Source organism: Phyllobates terribilis, unplaced genomic scaffold, assembly GCF_046119375.1.
Source record: "Phyllobates terribilis strain yellow unplaced genomic scaffold, ASM4611937v1 Scaffold_8__6_contigs__length_399053987, whole genome shotgun sequence".
NCBI classification, from domain to species: domain Eukaryota; kingdom Metazoa; phylum Chordata; class Amphibia; order Anura; family Dendrobatidae; genus Phyllobates; species Phyllobates terribilis.
Window position 1 is genome coordinate 380,808,687 of NW_027362768.1, and position 20,272 is coordinate 380,828,958.

The 20,272-nt window shown below is 49.6% G+C and overlaps 1 long non-coding RNA gene across 1 annotated transcript in view; it reads left to right on the plus strand.

Moving 5' to 3' along the window:
• LOC141156601 (uncharacterized) overlaps positions 1 to 20,272 on the plus strand; it is a 90,901-nt gene that overhangs the window by 66,211 nt on the left and 4,418 nt on the right. The window lies entirely within an intron of this gene.

Genomic DNA, 20,272 nt, shown 5'->3' on the forward strand with positions numbered 1-20,272 from the left:
AGTATGCCGCGCTTTGCCCTGAGCGTTGGTTTTATTTGCCCCCTCATTCATGTGAGTAACGTACGTGGTCGTCACCCATCGTCTGAGCTCAGGATGGAATTGCTCTTCACTATGGACCTACCATATCTTTATATTTGACCCCTCACTGCTGGGGACTATCCCTTTAATTCTGACCTTTTTTGTCCTCGTGTCCCTGGCCTCCCTTACAGCGCCGAGTCTCCTTCCTATCCCTAATGATCGGGGTCTCCTCTCTGCGGTGAGGACACTCGGGGGGGGCTTTGACTTCGCACCTCCTGATATTTTTTCGTGTCACTTTTTAGCAGCCGATCATTCTGATTCCCTATAGAGACTTTAATTAGGGTCTCCCTGTCCCTCCGAACCGTGTACAATGAGACAGGGACGTCTCCGGGAGGTGACTGAGCCATCACCGCGCAGGGCAGAGCTGTGCGCCCCCCCCCCCGCCGAACAGCGCTACCCTCACCGCACCAATTATTCGGATAAGTGACATTTCCAGCTCTAGCTGAGGATAATATGTGATATATGGAGACAGGATGACAGAGCGCAGCCCCTCATTACTGCAGGAGACTGCACGCCCTGCCCCGGAGCACAGACTGGGCACAAGCCGGACCCCAGACAAGAAAGAGCTCACCCCATGGGGCCGATAAATATAAAGCGAGCAGTGGACGCCTCTCCGCGAGCTGCCCTCTTACCCAGGTGATCGGTGCGACACTCGTTAAAGCGACACTTACAGTAGTGTTCAAAATAATCGCAGTCAGACCGGATTAATCAGTGTTTTTGGTATAAATTATATTACCGCATGTCAGACAATTTAACAGTTGGTGCAGTAGATTCTAAGAAACTCCGCATTCATGATCTGCTGGTTTTTGAGTCTGTGTATCTGAATAATTAATTGCACGGGGTGTGCAAAATAATATCAGTGTGGAGGTCAATCAGTGAGGTCAATCAATCTGTGAAGAAATAGGTGTGAATCAGGTGGCCCTTATCTAAGGCTGGAGCCCGCACATGTTGTAAATGCATTTCTCCTTGAAAGCCTGAGAAATGTGGGTCGTTCCAGACATTGTTCAGAAGAACAGCGTACTTTGATTAAAAAGTTGTTTGGAGAGGGTAAAACTTATAAAGAAGTGCAGACAATGATCGTCTGTTCAGCTAAAATGATCTCCAATGCTTTATAATGGAAAGCAAAACCAGAGCGAGGTGGAAGAAAACGGAAGACTACCATCCGAATGGATGGAATAGCCAGAATGGCAAAGGCTCAGCCAATGATCAGCTCCAGGATGATCACAGACAGTCTGAAGTTACCTGTGAGGACTGTGACAGTGAGAAGACGCCTGTGTGAAGCTAATCTCTTAGCAAGAAGTCCCCGCAAAGTCCCACTGTTAAAAAAAAGACATGTACTGAAGCGGATACAATTTGCTAAAGATCACATCAACCGGTCTAAAGAGAAGTGGAGAAACATTTTATGGACTGAGGAAAGAAAAATTGTTCTTTTTGGGTCCAAGAGCCGCAGACAGTTCATCAGACGTCCCCCAAACTCTGCATTCAAGCCACAGTACACCCTGAAGACAGTGAAGCATGGTGGAAGCATCATGATATGGGCACGTTTCTCTTACTATGGTCTAGACCTATTTACCGCATACCAGGGATCATGGACCAGTTTGCAGATATTAAAATACTTGAAGAGGTCATGTTGCCTTACGCTGAAGAGGATATGCCCTTGAAATGGGTGTTTCACCAAGACAACGGCCCTAAACACACCAGTAAACGAGCAAAATCTTGGTTCCAGTCCAACAAAATCGAGGTTCTGGAGTGGCCAGCCCAATCCCCGGACCTTAATCCGATAGAACACTTGTGGGTGACATCAAAAATGCCGTTTCTGAGGCAAAGCCAACAAATGCCAAAACATTGTGGGATGTAGTCAAAGCCTCCTGGACTGGAATAACAGCTGACAGGGGCCAGAAGTTGGTTGACTCTATGCAACATAGATGTGAAGCAGTTCTAAAAAACTGTGGGTAACAACTAAATATTAGGTTAGTGATTCACAGGAATGATAAATCCTCAAAAAAAAAGAAAAGAGACATATTGTGAGTTTGTAAAGACAAATGCAGACACTGCTATTTTTTAGAACAGAACAATGTTCATTTTTTGTTATTTTCAGTAAAGTAGTTACAAATTATCTACATTTCTCTTCATGTTGTGAATTAGAAAACAGCGAGCAATGTTCCCAATGCTGGAAATAACAACTAGGAGAAAGATTCTGTGCTGAACTCATGTTTTTGAACACACTGCTATTATTTTGAACACTACTGTACATCCACCAAATCCCTCAAATGAGAGGTGACCGAGCCCCCAGAAAAGTGTCTGTGCGACCTGGGAGGTCCTCACGGAGGACTGCACCCAGCTGAACTTGTGGTTGCACTCGGCACGTTGGCATGCTTTTGTGCTCCAGCCTCCATGGCTATGTTGCGTTGGCATTTTGTTATGGGCACATCTTGATTTGCTGGCTGTGACACTTTGTATCTTTCTTTGTATCCTGGCTGTGACACTTTGTATCCTTCTTTGTATCCTGGCTGTGCAGTTGAGGATCCGCACTTCCAGTATCTTCCAATGTAACCAGTCCAGGGTGTTCCAGAAGCTTCATCCATCACGCCAGCAGCGTCCGACCCGAGCCCACAATGTGCCCAGCGTTGGACAATTGGCTTATTGTGAGATGCCTTTTAGCCAGCAAGTATCTGGCGATTTTAGACCCTGCAGGAACTCAGTGATGACTCGGTCCTAGCAAAGATGGCTGCCTGGAAGACCCCCGCACAAGGTGATACTCGAGTAGCGGGTTACGATAAAAACATGATAAACTGTTATGTGCGACCTGGCTAAATATAGTCAGACCTACAGACAGTCATACATCAGACCCCAAAACTGACTCCTTAATTATTCTCACACTCCAGACCCCCAAAACATATTCCGAACCATTAGAAAAGACCACCTAAATATATTCAAACCCTCCATATTAATATCAAACCCATAAAATATATTCCGATTTCAGACAACTATAAATATGCTCAAATCTGACCCAGATATATTCAGCCTCCAGAAAAGACCCCTTTGATATCAGACCCCAGACTAGAACCCCTAAATATATTCAACCCTCCCATATTAATATCAAACCTATAAAGTATATTCAGCCTCCAGAAAAAAAAACCTATGATGATATCAGACCCCAGACCAGAACTCCTAAATATATTCAGCCTCAAGAAAAGACCCCTATGATAATATCAGAACTCCTAAATATATTCAGCCTCAAGAAAAGACCCCTATGATAATATCAGAACCCTTAAATATATTCAGCCTCCAGAAAAGACCCCTATGATGATATCAGACCCCAGACCAGAACCCCTAAATATATTCAGCCTCCAGAAAAGACCCCTATGATAATATCAGAACCCTTAAATATATACAGCCTCCAGAAAAGACCCCTATGATAATATCAGAACCCTTAAATATATACAGCCTCCAGAAAAGACCCCTATGATAATATCAGAACTCCTAAATATATTCAGCCTCAAGAAAAGACCCCTATGATAATATCAGAACCCTTAAATATATTCAGCCTCCAGAAAAGACCCCTATGATAGTATCAGAACCCCTAAATATATTCAACCTCCAGAAAAGACCCCTATGATAATATCAGAACCCCTAAATATATTCAACCTCCAGAAAAGACCCCTATGATAGTATCAGAACCCCTAAATATATTCAACCTCCAGAAAAGACCCCTATGATAATATCAGAACCCCTAAATATATACAGCCTCCAGAAAAGACCCCTATGATAATATCAGAACCCTTAAATATATACAGCCTCCAGAAAAGACCCCTATGATAATATCAGAACTCCTAAATATATTCAGCCTCAAGAAAAGACCCCTATGATAATATCAGAACCCTTAAATATATTCAGCCTCCAGAAAAGACCCCTATGATAGTATCAGAACCCCTAAATATATTCAACCTCCAGAAAAGACCCCTATGATAATATCAGAACCCCTAAATATATTCAACCTCCAGAATCTTGGCCGGAGAAGGACACAGACCAGAGAACGTCTCATAGCGGAATTAAAAATGGGACGGTGGGAATGGTTGACCCCATAACTCTCACATCTTGTGGGGGGCAGGGTGACCCTATTCTCATTCCTCATGGGGTCAGCATTACCCTCTAATGGTGAGAATATTAGTGGGGGGTCCCACACCCAGTCTATGGGAAAGTTACACTCATAGGAACACAGATTGCAAATTGTGCAGGTCCCAGATCTAGAGGATTGCAGTGAATGGCTACAATTCATCTATATACGATGTATCATTCATCTGAGTTGTACTGTGCACATCGTGGCTGATAACAGAGAGTTGCACCAGCTCTTGTATTATGATGCTCATACACCGAGCTCTGGATGATCGCCCTATCCTCATCACTGCCCCCTGTACATGTACATATATTCTCAGGTTGCCAGTAACCACAGGCGGAATAATAATCTCAATGATGGAAGATTAATCTTCTGACAATGAAACTTTATGAACCTCATTTAAGAGGAATAAATATATAAAGTTTCCAGGAGAAAAAAATCAATGAACTCAGAGATGTGATCAGCCAGGAACAATCAACTGAGGGAGAAGAAGCCGGAGGTGGCAGAGTGTTGTGTCGTCCATAAAGGTTTGTCCTCATGTTATATGACACAAGGATCTTCTAGTAAAGCCGCTTATAAGACCCCGATAATGTCACTGTATTCTTCCCACCGAGTTACATAAATAAAGAGCAGATATGAGGACATTACTGATCCTGGGTTACATCCTGTATTATACTCCAGAGCTGCACTCACTATTCTGCTGGTGCAGTACCTGTGTACATACATTACATTACTGATCCTGAGTTACATCCTGTATTATACCCCAGAGCTGCACTCACTATTCTGCTGGTGCAGTCACTGTGTACATACATTACATTACTGATCCTGAGTTACATCCTGTATTATACTCCAGAGCTGCACTCACTATTCTACTGGTGCAGTCACTGTATACATACATTACATTACTGATCCTGAGTTACCTCCTGTATTATACTCCAGAGCTGCACTCACTATTCTGCTGGTGCAGTCACTGTGTACATACATTACTGATCCTGTACTGATCCTGAGTTACCTCCTGTATTATACCCCAGAGCTGCACTCACTATTCTGCTGGTGCAGTCACTGTGTACATACATTACATTACTGATCCTGAGTTACATCCTGTATTATACTCCAGAGCTGCACTCACTATTCTGCTGGTGCAGTCACTGTGTACATACATTACATTACTGATCCTGAGTTACATCCTGTATTATACCCCAGAGCTGCACTCACTATTCAGCTGGTGCAGTCACTGTGTACATACATTACATTACTGATCCTGAGTTACATCCTGTATTATACTCCAGAGCTGCACTCACTATTCTGCTGGAGGAGTCACTGTGTACATACATTACATTACTGATCCTGAGTTACATCCTGTATTATACTCCAGAGCTGCACTCACTATTCTGCTGGTGCAGTCACTGTGTACATATATTACATTACTGATCCTGAGTTACATCCTGTATTATACTCCAGAGCTGCACTCACTATTCTGCTGGAGGAGTCACTGTGTACATACATTACATTACTGATCCTGAGTTACATCCTGTATTATACTCCAGAGCTGCACTCACTATTCTGCTGGAGGAGTCACTGTGTACATACATTACATTACTGATCCTGAGTTACATCCTGTATTATACTCCAGAGCTGCACTCACTATTCTGCTGGTGCAGTCACTGTGTACATACATTACATTACTGATTCTGAGTTACTTCCTGTATTATACTCCAGAGCTGCAGTCACTATTCTGCTGGTGCAGTCACTGTGTAAATACATTACATTACGGATCCTGAGTTACATCCTGTATTATACTCCAGAGCTGCGCTCACTATTCTGCTGGTGCAGTCACAGTGTACATACATTACATTACTGATACTGAGTTACATCCTGTATTATACTCCAGAGCTGCACTCACTATTCTGCTGGTGCAGTCACTGTGTACATACATTACATTACTGATCCTGAGTTACATCCTGTATTATACTCCAGAGCTGCACTCACTATTCTGCTGGTGCAGTCACTGTGTACATACATTACATTACTGATCCTGAGTTACATCCTGTATTATACTCCAGAGCTGCACTCATTATTCTGCTGGTGCAGTCACTGTATACATAGATTACATTACTGATCCTGAGTTACCTCCTGTATTATACTCCAGAGCTGCACTCACTATTCTGCTGGTTCAGCCGCTCCCTCTCTCCTCACACACATATTATACATATATACACAATAATAACTACCTACACCATGACATCTGGTCCGGTTACCAAACAAATAATAACAATATAATAAACAATAACCGACAAATTATATTCATACTAATATATACATTCTTTTTTTTTTTTTTAAATAAAATAAAATAAATACTAGTATACAAATATATACAGGACAAAACAAAACCCCCCACACTCGAGCCCACCAGTCCCTCCCCGGCACTGACCTGAGAGCTGGTCCTGCGTCTCATGCCTCAGTCCATGTCCAACGTCCATAGGCCAGATCAGGCAGTGCCAGTTTTTCACCCAAATAACCAGTGTCCCACAAGATGAACCCACCTCCCCCCTTTTCCCTCCACCCAACCTAACACCTCCACCCAAACCCATATATACAATATATACAGAAACAAACAATACAATAACCACAACTGACAAAGCCCAAGTTCGGCGCCTGCAGCCCTACATCACTGTCTACTGATCAATAAAACAAAAATCTATGGTGTCAGCAGCAGCCCACCACCAGGAGAGGAGACGACCAGACTAGGGCACACTAAAAGAAAAGCCCCTCCAGAGGAGAGCGGCTCTCCGTGTACCCAGTCTCTCATACTCCAGAGAACGCACCTTCACCAGGTCACCGAGTATGGTCCTAAACACATCGTCCACTGGGAGGATTTTCCGCTGCGTTGATACTAAGCACCGTGCGTTCCACGTGTGATACCTAACCACTGCGCTAACTAGAAATAAGGTGCAGCGGTCCCGACCACCCAGGTCCCCGAATGCTCCATAGGCCCATTCCGCATAAGAGAGACTGGCCAGCCGGGGCCAGCCAATGGAGGCGCCCACCCTGTTGTACACCTCTGTGTTAAAGGGACAACGAAGCAGGAAGTGGTCCATGCTTTCAAGCATGGTACCACAATGCTCCCGAGGACAGTTCCTGTCCTCAGAGCTCCTACACTTCAGATTGTCCCTCACAAACAGTTTCCCATGGAAGCAGCGCCAAGCCAAGTCCCAAACCTTCGAGGGGATCCTGATAGAATTCAAAAGATGCAGACCCACCCCAAGATCCCGACTTGGGCAATCCCTGAGCACCAGAGGCCTCTGAAAGTGGGTCAACAGAACCCTTTTGTCAAGGAGCTTCCTTGGCAGAGTCCTGACCTCCCACATTCCCAGACCCCACCGGCGAATTACCTTCAGAACCACGGTAGCGTAAGCCGGGAGATGTCCATGCGGTGTGCGGAGATCCTTCACTTGCCCTCCTGTCTCCCATTCCTGGAAGAAAGGCTGAAACCATCCCTTACAGGAGAATACCCACGGAGGAGCCCTCTCTTTCCAGAGGTTTGCAATATTGATCTTAATGAAGGTATTCACAAGGAATACCACAGGGTTGACCATACCCAACCCTCCTAGTCTCCTCGTACGGTAAGTAACCTCCCTCTTGACCAGGTTCAGTCTATTCCCCCATAACAGTTGAAAGAACAAACTGTAGACCCGAGTCCAGAGAGGCTCTGGCAAGATGCACACACTGCCCAGATAGATCAGCAAAGGGAGCAGGTAAGTTTTGATCAGGTTTACCCTTTCCCTTAGGGTCAAAGACCAACCCTTCCATTGGTTCACCTTCTGAGTGGCGATCTCTAGCCTGCTGTCCCAATTTTGTTTGGGGTAATCCCCCTGGCCAAATTCGATGCCAAGAACTTTTGCAGAGACTTTGGGTTCTGGAAGGGTGTCCGGGAGATCAAAACCAGGATCTCCTCCTCCCAGCCAGAGACTCTCACACTTATCCCGGTTGATCTTAGACCCGGATGCCTCCGAGTAGCGATTTACCTCTGACATCAGCCATTCTGCCTCCCCATCAGAGGAAACAAAAACGGTGACGTCATCGGCATACGCCACCACTCTCAGAGTGGCTTCCGGTGCTGCCCGGTCCATCCCGATCCCAGCTAACGGTCCACGCTCCACCCTCCTAAGAAGTGGGTCAATCGCAAACACGTACAGTAGCGGGCTCAAGGGACAACCCTGGCGAACACCACACCCAACCTCAAAAGAGCTGCCAATCCAACCGTTCACAAGCGGGAAACTCTCTGCCCCAGAGTACAAGGTCTTAAGCCAATCAACAAACCCCCCCGGCAGGCCATACCTCAGAAGGACAGACCAGAGGTACTCATGATTAACCCGATCAAACGCTTTTGCCTGGTCCAATGACAGCATGTACCCCTTCCAGTGGCCAGCCCTACCCTGCTCCACCGCCTCTCGGACACAGAGTACAGCACTAATTGTACTGCGGCCCGGAACAGAGCAATGCTGGGCCCCCGAAAGGAGCTGGGGTGCAAATTTCACCAGCCGATTAAACAGCACCTTTGCCAAAACCTTCCTGTCTGCATTGAGAAGCGCTATGGGACGCCAATTCTCAATGCAAGATGGGTCCTTACCCTTTGACAAGATGATCAGGGCAGACCTCCTCATTGACTTTGGCAGAGTGCCCGAGGAAAGACACTCATTGAATACCTCAGTCAAGAGGGGAACCAAGGCGTCCTTAAAGGTCTTATAGAATTCAGATGTTAAGCCATCCGGACCGGGAGATTTCTTCAGGGCAAGCCCTTCAATCGCCAACTTAACTTCCTCTTCCCTGATCATCTCTGTCAAAACGCCAAGAGAGGGGTCTACCCCTGGTTCGGGGACGGCTTCAGCCAGAAAAGCCGACATCTCATCCCAATCCAGATCCCTCTTCCCCAAGAGGTGCGAGTAGAAGGATCTGACGACCTCCAGGATCCCTGATCTGGATCTTTTCAGGGACCCCGCAGTGTCAACCAGTCCTGTAACAACTTTACTATTCACTGACATCTTGCAGTTTCTATAAGGGTCGGGCGAGCGGTACTTCCCGTAATCCCTCTCAAAAACCAAAGATGCGTGTCTATCATACTGACACCTCATTAGCAAAGATTTCACTCTGGAGATCTCCTCGCGGCTACCTCCAGTTGAGACAAGATGCTCGAGTTTCCTCCTCAGGCCCTGATACAGGCGATACCTGTCCAGGCTCCTGAGGCTCGAGAGCTGGCGGAAGAATCTCGCCACCCTTTTCTTGAACATCTCCCACCACTCTGACTTACTACTACAAAGATCCAGTAAGGGTACCTGGCTCTGAAGAAAATCCTCAAAGGACTGTCTTATCTCCGCTTCTTCCAAGAGAGACGAATTGAGCCTCCAAAGTCCTCTTCCCATCCGGGGGGTCTCTGTAACATTCAGGGAAAACAAAATCAAACAGTGATCGGAGAACTCCACCTCAACAACAGATACTACTGAAGAGACGGCTTCCTCCTTTAAATAAAACCTGTCTATCCTGGACCTACAGTTACCTCTATGATAGGTGAACCCCTCGTGGCCTGGGGTGTGCCGGATGTGGACATCCACCAGGCGAGCCTCACTAGCTATACTATTAAGGGCGACGCTATCATAAGTCAGCTTGTCTCTGGAACCTCCTCTATCCCGGGGCCTCGTGACAGTGTTGAAGTCCCCTCCAAAGACGACCTGCCGACTCGTAAAAAGGTAGGGCTTGATCCTCATAAAGAGACACTTCCGGTCCCATTTAGATTGGGGACCATAGATGTTAATGAGCCGGAGCTCTTGTCCCTTCATGAGGACATCTAATATCAGGCACCTCCCCATTTCTAACTCAATAACCCGTCGGCATTCTACCGGTGCGGTAAAAAGGACCGCTACTCCGCTATACGGCTCGGCCGCAAGAGACCAATAGGAGGGCCCGAGTCTCCACTCCCTCTTAGCTATAAACACCTCTGCCATATTTGGCAGCCTGGTCTCTTGCAAAAAGAAAATGTCAGCTTCAACCCGGCTGAGAAAATCAAAGGCCGCAAATCTAGCCATGTTTGACTTAATGCTGGCGACATTAATGGACGCCAGCGTCAACGGAGTGGGTACCTCCATCATTGGTGATTGAGTTAGATGGCTTTCGTCTTCCCACTCCCCTTATCCTCTGCCTCAGAGGAGGAATCCTTCCCCCTCTTTAATGACACAGAGGTGTCCATTCCCACATTTTTCCTTCTTTTTTCATCCTCGTCTCCGGACTCTGGGCCAGTCCCTCCCCCCAAGGACCTTGCATCCCCAGGAGAAGGAGACTCGGCGCTCCCTGTAAGCTCCGCCGAAGCCGGAACCTCACCCTCGGCCTCCTCCTCAGAGGAAGAGATGTTATCAAGGGCTTGGAACCGGTTAGAAAGACCAACTAGAGGGGAGTCAGTTTTACCTTCCTTAGGTACCTTGGTCAGAGCGGGAGAAGATGTTTTATCTCCCTTCTTTCTCTTCTTTTTGGTGCCGAGCTTACGCTTGTGCTCTAGCCACCGCTTATTATCCTCATCCATACTTTCATAATGGGAGGATTCTGAAGCAGAGGCGGTTTCCTCCCTGTGGATCCTCCTGACCTCCTCATCCAACTCATCATCCCTCGGGGCCTCAGCAGCAAGACTGGCATCCAGGACAGGGGCTGCCCCGGTAGTCTGGGGCTCACCCCGCTCCCTCTCCTGTCTGCGCTTGTCTAGACGCCTCAGCTGGGCAGGCGTCTTTTTATTGCTTTTCTTCCCTGGCCCTTCAGCTCCCCCACCCCTGCTAGTCCCCTCTCCAGCAGAATCGGCCTCACGGCTTACTCCCACCGGGGTCTCGACTGCATTAGCAAAGGAGCGAGGACAACGGCTGAATGGGTGGCCTAACTTACCACACAGGTGGCACCTAATCTCTACACAAGAGGCAGCAAGATGGCCGACACCCCCGCACAACGCGCATTTCTGCACGGTGCAGTTTGCACTGAAGTGTGTGGGGTCGCCGCACCTGTGACAGAGCTTCGGTTGCCCCTGGTAGAAGACCAGGATACGATCCCTACCCAGGAAGGCAGACGATGGAATGTGGGCAACTGTACCACCTGAACGCTTAAGTTTTACCATAAACGTCCAGGCCCCTGACCAGATACCAAACTCGTCGCGGTTTTTCTTTGGCATCTCCACCACCTCTCCATACCGACCAAGCCACGTCATGATGTCATAGCAAGAAAGCGACTCGTTACGAGTCATCACGGTCACTTTCTTGATCTGGTTTTGGCGAGACACTGCCTGAACGGCAAAGTCTCGCCAGCCGGGCTCATTTTTTGCCAACTCATAATTCGCCCAGAAGAGCTCAAGCCCCTCCGGCCGAACAAAGCTGATATCAAACTCAGGCGTGGAATAGGGATGTATCAAGGCGTAGATGTCAATCGCCTTGAAGCCCATCCTCAGCAGGAGCTCCACAACTTTAGACCTTGGCGGACATGCATCACTGCCCCTCCACCGAAGACGGACCACATTCCTACGCACACTGCCTGGCCCGGCTGTTGGGAGGGACCACACTGTATCTCCCCCTTTTTGCTCTCGGAAGGCCCCGAGGCCATGCCTCTCTATCCAGAAGGATAGATCAACCTCTCGACCCTCTACCATTAGTGATCTCTCCCCCTTCTTTAGAGCCTCCAGAAGGCGCCGTTGCAACATGCCGTCCCCAAAGCCCGGAGACGAGGAGGATGCCCTATTTGCCCCGGAGGTGACACTGGCATAACTCTGGACAGGTGTTGCCACCCCCGGGGGGGCAACCGGACCAGTGACCACATCAGCCCCAACAGTATCACCATTACCCACCTCCATCTCACCCTCCACCAAACCAGCAACCACACCACTAGACAATGATTTATCCTCATTCACCTCCACCACCACATTCATTCCTGCTGAACCAGTAACAATGGTGGATGACCTTTTGACCTCCGCATCAGGCACAAGGGGCTCAGTCACCTCCATAGAACTGGAGGCGACCTCACCCCCGGTCTTATGTGTGCCCTCCACATCATCGGTCGGTAATTTCCGCTGTTTGGCATTTGGTATAATGTGCCGCTGATCTCTAGCTGCAGTTAGGCGCCGCTGATCTTTAGCATCAGGATCTTCTGGACCAGCGACGCCAACACAAAATAGCACTTTCGTGGGAGGACCGGAACGCTCAGCCCCGACAGCCCCCTCACACTGCCGCCGCTTCTCAACTAAGTGATCAGCGGCAACAGCATTCAGAGGCGCCGAGGCTACCGGAGCTGCCCCCGACACCGGGCTGCTCCCCCCTCCCACTGAGGAGCGCACCACAGCATCGTGGCCTGATGGAACGCCCGCCGCCGGGCCGCCCTCACTGTCCAGCCTCTCGGCTGATGCACCTCCTGCTGCGTCCCCGCTACTACAAGCAGAGACGGAGCTCTGCGCCTCACTACCGCGCTCTGTAATCTCCCCGCGCCTTTGCACCGGATCCACAGCAGAACCCGGGCTGGGCTGGGCAACGGGGCTTATACAGCGAGCTGAGCCTGCCGCCGACTCAGGGAGTACAGGGAGGGGGGCATATACGTATCTTACCGCCTCCTGCAGCTTTGGCTTGGTCTTCTTTGCCTTTTTGTGGCCCCCAGGTGCCTCTTCTGGTAGATCGTCACCAAGATGGAAGTTTTGGAGGCACACTGGGGACTCCAGGAGCTTAATCTCCGCCATTAGCGCCCCTCCCTGGCCGCTGCTGTCACTGTCCTCCCCAGAGCCAGCAGAACTGCGACCGGATGTCACTGTCGCCTGTCCTGCAGGGAGCTCGCTGCACGTGGCCTGCGGGTGACTTTGCAGGCTGCCAGGTGGGGCTTGCTGCTGGTCATCATCACTCTCATCATCCACCTGGCTCTCAGGCTGCAGCCCCATCTGCCTTTGCTCTCTGGTATCAGCCATTTCTCTGTAGCGGTCTTCATTTATAAGTTTTTCTTTGAATGGACCACTCTGCTCCCTGATGGTGGCTTTCCTAAGTTCCAGCAGGTGAATCTCGCTGGTGAGCCTCTTTACTTCAGCCTGGAGTTTAGCCTTCCTCTGTTTGGAGGCCCCCGCAGCTTTTGCGCTTGTGCAGCGCAGCTCCTCCCGAAGTCTCCTCACCAGCTTACTTGTATCTTCATACTCACGGAGGTGGATCATGACCCGGGAGGCATAGGTGGACACAGACTCCCGGGGTCCCTGCAGCGCCCAACCCCCCTCAGGGAGGTCGGCCTCACCTCCGTGAGCACTCAGCTTTCCTCCGGAAGGAGCACCATCGTGCACGCCGCTGTCAGGCTTCACCTCCATGCTGGAAGCCTTGCGGCTTCTAGGGGTCTCCACAGTCCCGGGGGGAGTAGGAGCCACAGTGCTGCGACTCCTGGTGGAGCGTCTCACCCCCGAGTCCTCTGATGTGCAGGCCGGTTGCTGGTTTCTTCTGCCTCCCGCCGGCCTGGTTCGGGAAGCAGAAGCCTGGGGCTTGGCTCCCTCACTCATCCCAGAAACCCACTCCCTCCCTGGGAAAGAGAGAGAGCAGGTCCCCAGGTGGAGAGGTGTTGGTTTCTCAGAGATCAGGAGCTCACAGCAGGATCTGCAGCCACCACACCCGCAATCACCACACTGACTAGCAGCTGATCAGAGCTGCACTCACTATTCTGCTGGTGCAGTCACTGTGTACATACATTACATTACTGATCCTGTACTGATCCTGAGTTACCTCCTGTATTATACTCCAGAGCTGCACTCACTATTCTGCTGGTGCAGTCACTGTGTACATACATTACATTACTGATCCTGTACTGATCCTGAATTACATCATGAATTATACTTCAGAGCTGCACTCACTATTCTGCTGGTGCAGTCACTGTGTACGTACATTACATTACTGATCCTGAGTTACATCCTGTATTGTACTCCAGAGCTGCACTCACTATTCTGCTGGTGCAGTCACTGTGTACATACATTACATAACTAATCCTGTACTGATCCTGAGTTACCTCCTGTATTATACTCCAGAGCTGCAGTCACTATTCTGCTGGTGCAGTCACTGTGTACATACATTACATTACTGATCCTGTACTGATCCTGAGTTACCTCCTGTATTATACTCCAGAGCTGCACTCACTATTCTGCTGGTGCAGTCACTGTGTACATACATTACATTACTGATCCTGAGTTACATCCTGTATTATACTTCAGAGCTGCACTCACTATTCTGCTGGTGCAGTCACTGTGTACATACATTACTGATCCTGAGTTACATCCTGTATTATACTCCTGAGCTGCACTCACTATTCTGCAGGTGCAGTCACTGTGTACATACATTACATTACTGATCCTGAGTTACATCCTGTATTATACTCCAGAGCTGCACTCACTATTCTGCTGGTGCAGTCACTGTGTACATACATTACATTACTGATCCTGAGTTACTTCCTGTATTATACTCCAGAGCTGCACTCACTATTCTGCTGGTGCAGTCACTGTGTACATACATTACATTACTGATCCTGAGTTACATCCTGAATTATACTCCAGAGCTGCACTCACTATTCTGATGGTGCAGTCACTGTGTACGTACATTACATTACGTATCCTGTACTGATCCTGAGTTACATCCTGAATTATACTTCAGAGCTGCACTCACTATTCTGCTGGTGCAGTCACTGTGTACGTACATTACATTACTGATCCTGAGTTACATCCTGTATTATACTCCAGAGCTGCACTCACTATTCTGTTAGTGCTGTCACTGTGTACATACATTACATTACTGATCCTGGGTTACATCCTGTATTATACTCCAGAGCTGTACTCACTATTCTGCTGGTGCAGTCACTGTGCACATACATTACATTACTGATCCTGAGTTACCTTCTGTATTATACTCCAGAGCTACACTCACTATTCTGCTAGTGCAGTCACTGTGTACATATATTACATTACTGATCCTGAGTTACATCCTGTATTATACTCCAGAGCTGCACTCACTATTCTGCTGGTGCTGTCACTGTGTACATATATTACATTACTGATCCTGTACTGATCCTGAGTTACCTCCTGTATTATACTCCAGAGCTGCACTCACTATTCTGCTGGTGCAGTCACTGTGTACATACATTACATTACTGATCCTGTACTGATCCTGAGTTACATCATGAATTATACTTCAGAGCTGCACTCACTATTCTGCTGGTGCAGTCACTGTGTACGTACATTACATTACTGATCCTGAGTTACATCCTGTATTGTACTCCAGAGCTGCACTCACTATTCTGCTGGTGCAGTCACTGTGTACATACATTACATAACTAATCCTGTACTGATCCTGAGTTACCTCCTGTATTATACTCCAGAGCTGCAGTCACTATTCTGCTGGTGCAGTCACTGTGTACATACATTACATTACTGATCCTGTACTGATCCTGAGTTACCTCCTGTATTATACTCCAGAGCTGCACTCACTATTCTGCTGGTGCAGTCACTGTGTACATACATTACATTACTGATCCTGAGTTACATCCTGTATTATACTTCAGAGCTGCACTCACTATTCTGCTGGTGCAGTCACTGTGTACATACATTACTGATCCTGAGTTACATCCTGTATTATACTCCTGAGCTGCACTCACTATTCTGCAGGTGCAGTCACTGTGTACATACATTACATTACTGATCCTGAGTTACATCCTGTATTATACTCCAGAGCTGCACTCACTATTCTGCTGGTGCAGTCACTGTGTACATACATTACATTACTGATCCTGAGTTACTTCCTGTATTATACTCCAGAGCTGCACTCACTATTCTGCTGGTGCAGTCACTGTGTACATACATTACATTACTGATCCTGAGTTACATCCTGAATTATACTCCAGAGCTGCACTCACTATTCTGATGGTGCAGTCACTGTGTACGTACATTACATTACGTATCCTGTACTGATCCTGAGTTACATCCTGAATTATACTTCAGAGCTGCACTCACTATTCTGCTGGTGCAGTCACTGTGTACGTACATTACATTACTGATCCTGAGTTACATCCTGTATTATACTCCAGAGCTGCACTCACTATTCTGTTAGTGCTGTCACTGTGTACATACATTACATTACTGATCCTGGGTTACATCCTGTATTATACTCCAGAGCTGTACTCACTATTCTGCTGGTGCAGTCACTGTGCACATACATTACATTACTGATCCTGAGTTACCTTCTGTATTATACTCCAGAGCTACACTCACTATTCTGCTAGTGCAGTCACTGTGTACATATATTACATTACTGATCCTGAGTTACATCCTGTATTATACTCCAGAGCTGCACTCACTATTCTGCTGGTGCTGTCACTGTGTACATATATTACATTACTGATCCTGTACTGATCCTGAGTTACCTCCTGTATTATACTCCAGAGCTGCACTCACTATGTGTAGATTCTCAACGTGCAGAGAATGTTGGGAGATTTCATCTCTAAGGTGAACAGCAGTAATTCTGGAAAATAAGATGTATATGCTGTGGATAATTAATGATTTATGACTAATTTTTATAGGTTTCCAGTTAATCTCCTCTGTGTCAGAGCCTTGTTGTCTATGATCTCACACGTCCAGCCGACAATGATCGCACGTTCTGCAGTCAGTGATCGCACGTCCGGCCGTCAGTGAATGCACGTCCAGCAGTCAGTGATCGCACCTTTGGCAGTCAGTGATCGCACGTCCCGCAGTCAGTGATTGCACATTCTGCAGTCAGTGATCGCACGTCCGGCAGTCAGTGATCGCACGTTCTGCAGTCAGTGATCGCACGTCCGGCAGTCAGTGATCGCACGTTCTGCAGTCAGTGATCGCACGTCCGGCAGTCACTGATCGCATGTTCTGCAGTCAGTGATCGCACTTTCTGCAGTCAGTGATCGCACGTTCTGCAGTCAGTGATCGCACGTCTGGCCGTCAGTGGTCGCACGTCTGGCAGTTAGTGATCACACGTCCGGCAGTCAGTGATCGCACGTCCGGCCGTCAGTAATCGCATGTCTGGCAGTCAGTGATCGAACGTCCGGCAGTCAATGATGGCACGTCCGGCAGTCAGTGATCGCACGTTCTGCAGTCAGTAATCGCACGTTCTGCAGTCAGTAATTGCACGTCCGGCAGTCAGTAATCGCACGTCCGGCAGTCAGTAATCGCACGTCCGTCAGTCAGTGGTCGCACGTCCGTCAGTCAGTGGTCGCACGTCCGTCAGTCAATGGTCGCACGTCCATCAGTCAGTGGTCGCACGTCTGTCAGTCAGTGATCGCACGTCCGTCAGTCAGTGATCGCACGTCCGTCAGTCAGTGATCGCGTTCTTTAAGTCAGTGATCGCGCGTCCGGCAGTCAGTGATCGCGCGTCCGGCAGTCAGTGGTCGCATGTCCGGCAGTCAGTGGTCGCATGTCCGGCCATCAGTGATCGCACGTCCGTCAGTCAGTGATCGCACGTCCGGCAGTCAGTGATCGCACGTCCGGCAGTCAGTGATTGCACGTCCGGCAGTCAGTGATCGCACGTCCGGCAGTCAGTGATCGCGCGTCCGGCAGTCAGTGATCGCACGTCCGGCAGTCAGTGATCGCACGTCCGGCAGTCAGTGATCGCGCGTCCGACAGTCAGTGATCGCGCGTCCGGCAGTCAGTGATCGCACGTCCGGCCGTCAGTGATCGCACGTCTTGCCGTCCGTGGTCGCACGTCTGTCAGTCAGTGATGGCTCGTCCGTCAGTCAGTGGTCTCATGTCCGGCAGTCAGTGGTCGCATATCTGGCCGTCAGTGGTCGCACGTCCGGCAGTCAGTGATCGCACGTCCGGCAGTCAGTGATCGCACGTCCGGCCGTCAGTGATCGCACGTCTTGCCGTCAGTGGTCGCACGTCTGTCAGTCAGTGATGGCTCGTCCGTCAGTCAGTGGTCTCATGTCCGGCAGTCAGTGGTCGCATATCTGGCCGTCAGTGGTCGCACGTCCGGCAGTCAGTGATCGCACATCCGGCAGTCAGTAATCGCATGTCTGGCAGTCAGTGATCGACCGTCCGGTAGTCAATGATGGCACGTCCGGCAGTCAGTGATCGCACGTCTTGCCGTCAGTGGTCGCACGTCTGTCAGTCAGTGATGGCTCGTCCGTCAGTCAGTGGTCGCATGTCCGGCAGTCAGTGGTCGTGACGCGCCCCCTGGGCCAGTGTTGTTAGGGATACCCGGAGCCGGATCAGATGGGGGTTGTAGTCTCCGAGTGGCTGTGACCCGGTCCGTGCCCAGGGTGTCAAGCTCAGTGTGTGGCAGTCCTTACTGATGTTACTAAAGTTCTTTATGTCGACTACGCCACCCGTTGAATTGCGGTCACTTCGGCCGCCGCTGCAGCAGGGTCCACTGAGGCTGATGGTGTTTGTGCAGCTTAGGTAGTATAACCCCCAACGGGAGGGGTATAGCCTCAGGGGGTCAGGTGCAGAGGATGGTGGTTGTGGAAGTGCAGGGAAGATGGTAATGAGAGTCAGAGTCGGGTTGTGCAGTTCAGGGTTCTTTACTTACTGCTGTTCTTGTACTGGTCACTCCGGCCTTAAGTGACCACCCGAGCCGTGCTGCGTCCACCAGGTCCTGGACTCGGCCAACCCCCAAGTAGTTCTGGAGCGTGGTTCTGAGCTCCCTTTCTGTCCTGTCCTCGTCTCTGGCCTTCCCCACCAGGGATCGACCTATGTCCGGCTCCCTCGGGCCTCTTGTTGGCGAACCCTTGCCTCTGGGTTCCCTGACCCTATGCGTGGTCTGCCTTCCGGGTGGATTTGGTGGGTGGCCGTGGCAGATGCTGCCCACGGCCTCCGGTCTCTGGCTGAGGTATGCTGTAGCCCCCACCAGTTTGGGATCCGGTACCCTGTTGCCAACTCTTCACCCTGTGGTTGTATTTGGGCTCTCAGAGTTCCTTCTTTCTCCCCCTCTGGGTCTTTCGTTCTCTCCTCTCTCACTCTGGGCCTGGGGCTGCTCTGCTCCTCTGCTTTCTTCCACTGCTCTGCAAAGTCTGACTGACTGACTTCTCACAGACTGACCCTGATCTTAGATGGTGCCCACCTTAAATACTCCCTCTATGTGTGAGCTCAGGTGACCAGCACCCAATGAGCTCCTAGCTTTACCCAGGCTGCTCCCCCTATCTGCCCCTACACTACTGGGATGTTCCACCCCCCTCCCACTCCAGCCAAGGACAGACTCGGTCGTACCTGCACATTTCTAAGTGGGAGTACCGTTGGTCTGCCCTCCGGAAATGGGATGTGTGTAGTGCATGCAGCCTTCTGAGCTCAGCTCCACACTCCATCCTTACCCGGGAGTGGAATATCACACCTCTGGCTTGAGGTGCAATACCCCTGTAGCAGCCGAATCCTCAGGGTGCTACAGTCGCATATCTGGCCGTCAGTGGTCGCACGTCCGGCAGTCAGTGATCGCACGTCCGGCAGTCAGTAATCGCATGTCTGGCAGTCAGTGATCGACCGTCCGGTAGTCAATGATGGCACGTCCGGCAGTCAGTAATCGCACGTCCGGCAGTCAGTAATCGCACGTCCGGCAGTCAGTGATCGCACGTCCGTCAGTCAGTGGTCGCACGTCCATCAGTCAATGATCGCACGTCCGTCAGTCAGTGATCGCACGTCCGTCAGTCAGTGATCGCACATCCGTCAGTCAATGATCGCGTTCTTTAAGTCAGTGATCGCGCGTCCGTCAGTCAGTGATCACCCGTCCGTCAGTCAGTGATCGCACGTCCTGCAGTCAGTAATCACGCGTCCGGCAGTCAGTGGTCGCATGTCCGGCAGTCAGTGGTCGCATGTCCGGCCATCAGTGATCGCACGTCCGTCAGTCAGTGATCTCGCGTCCGGCAGTCAGTGATCGCGCAACCGGCAGTCAGTGATCGCGTAACCGGCAGTCAGTGATCGCACGTCCGGCAGTCAGTGATCGCACGTCCGTCAGTCAGTGATCGCACGTCCGGCAGTCAGTGGTCGCACGTCCGTCAGTCAGTGATCGCACGTCCGTCAGTCAGTGATCGCACATCCGTCAGTCA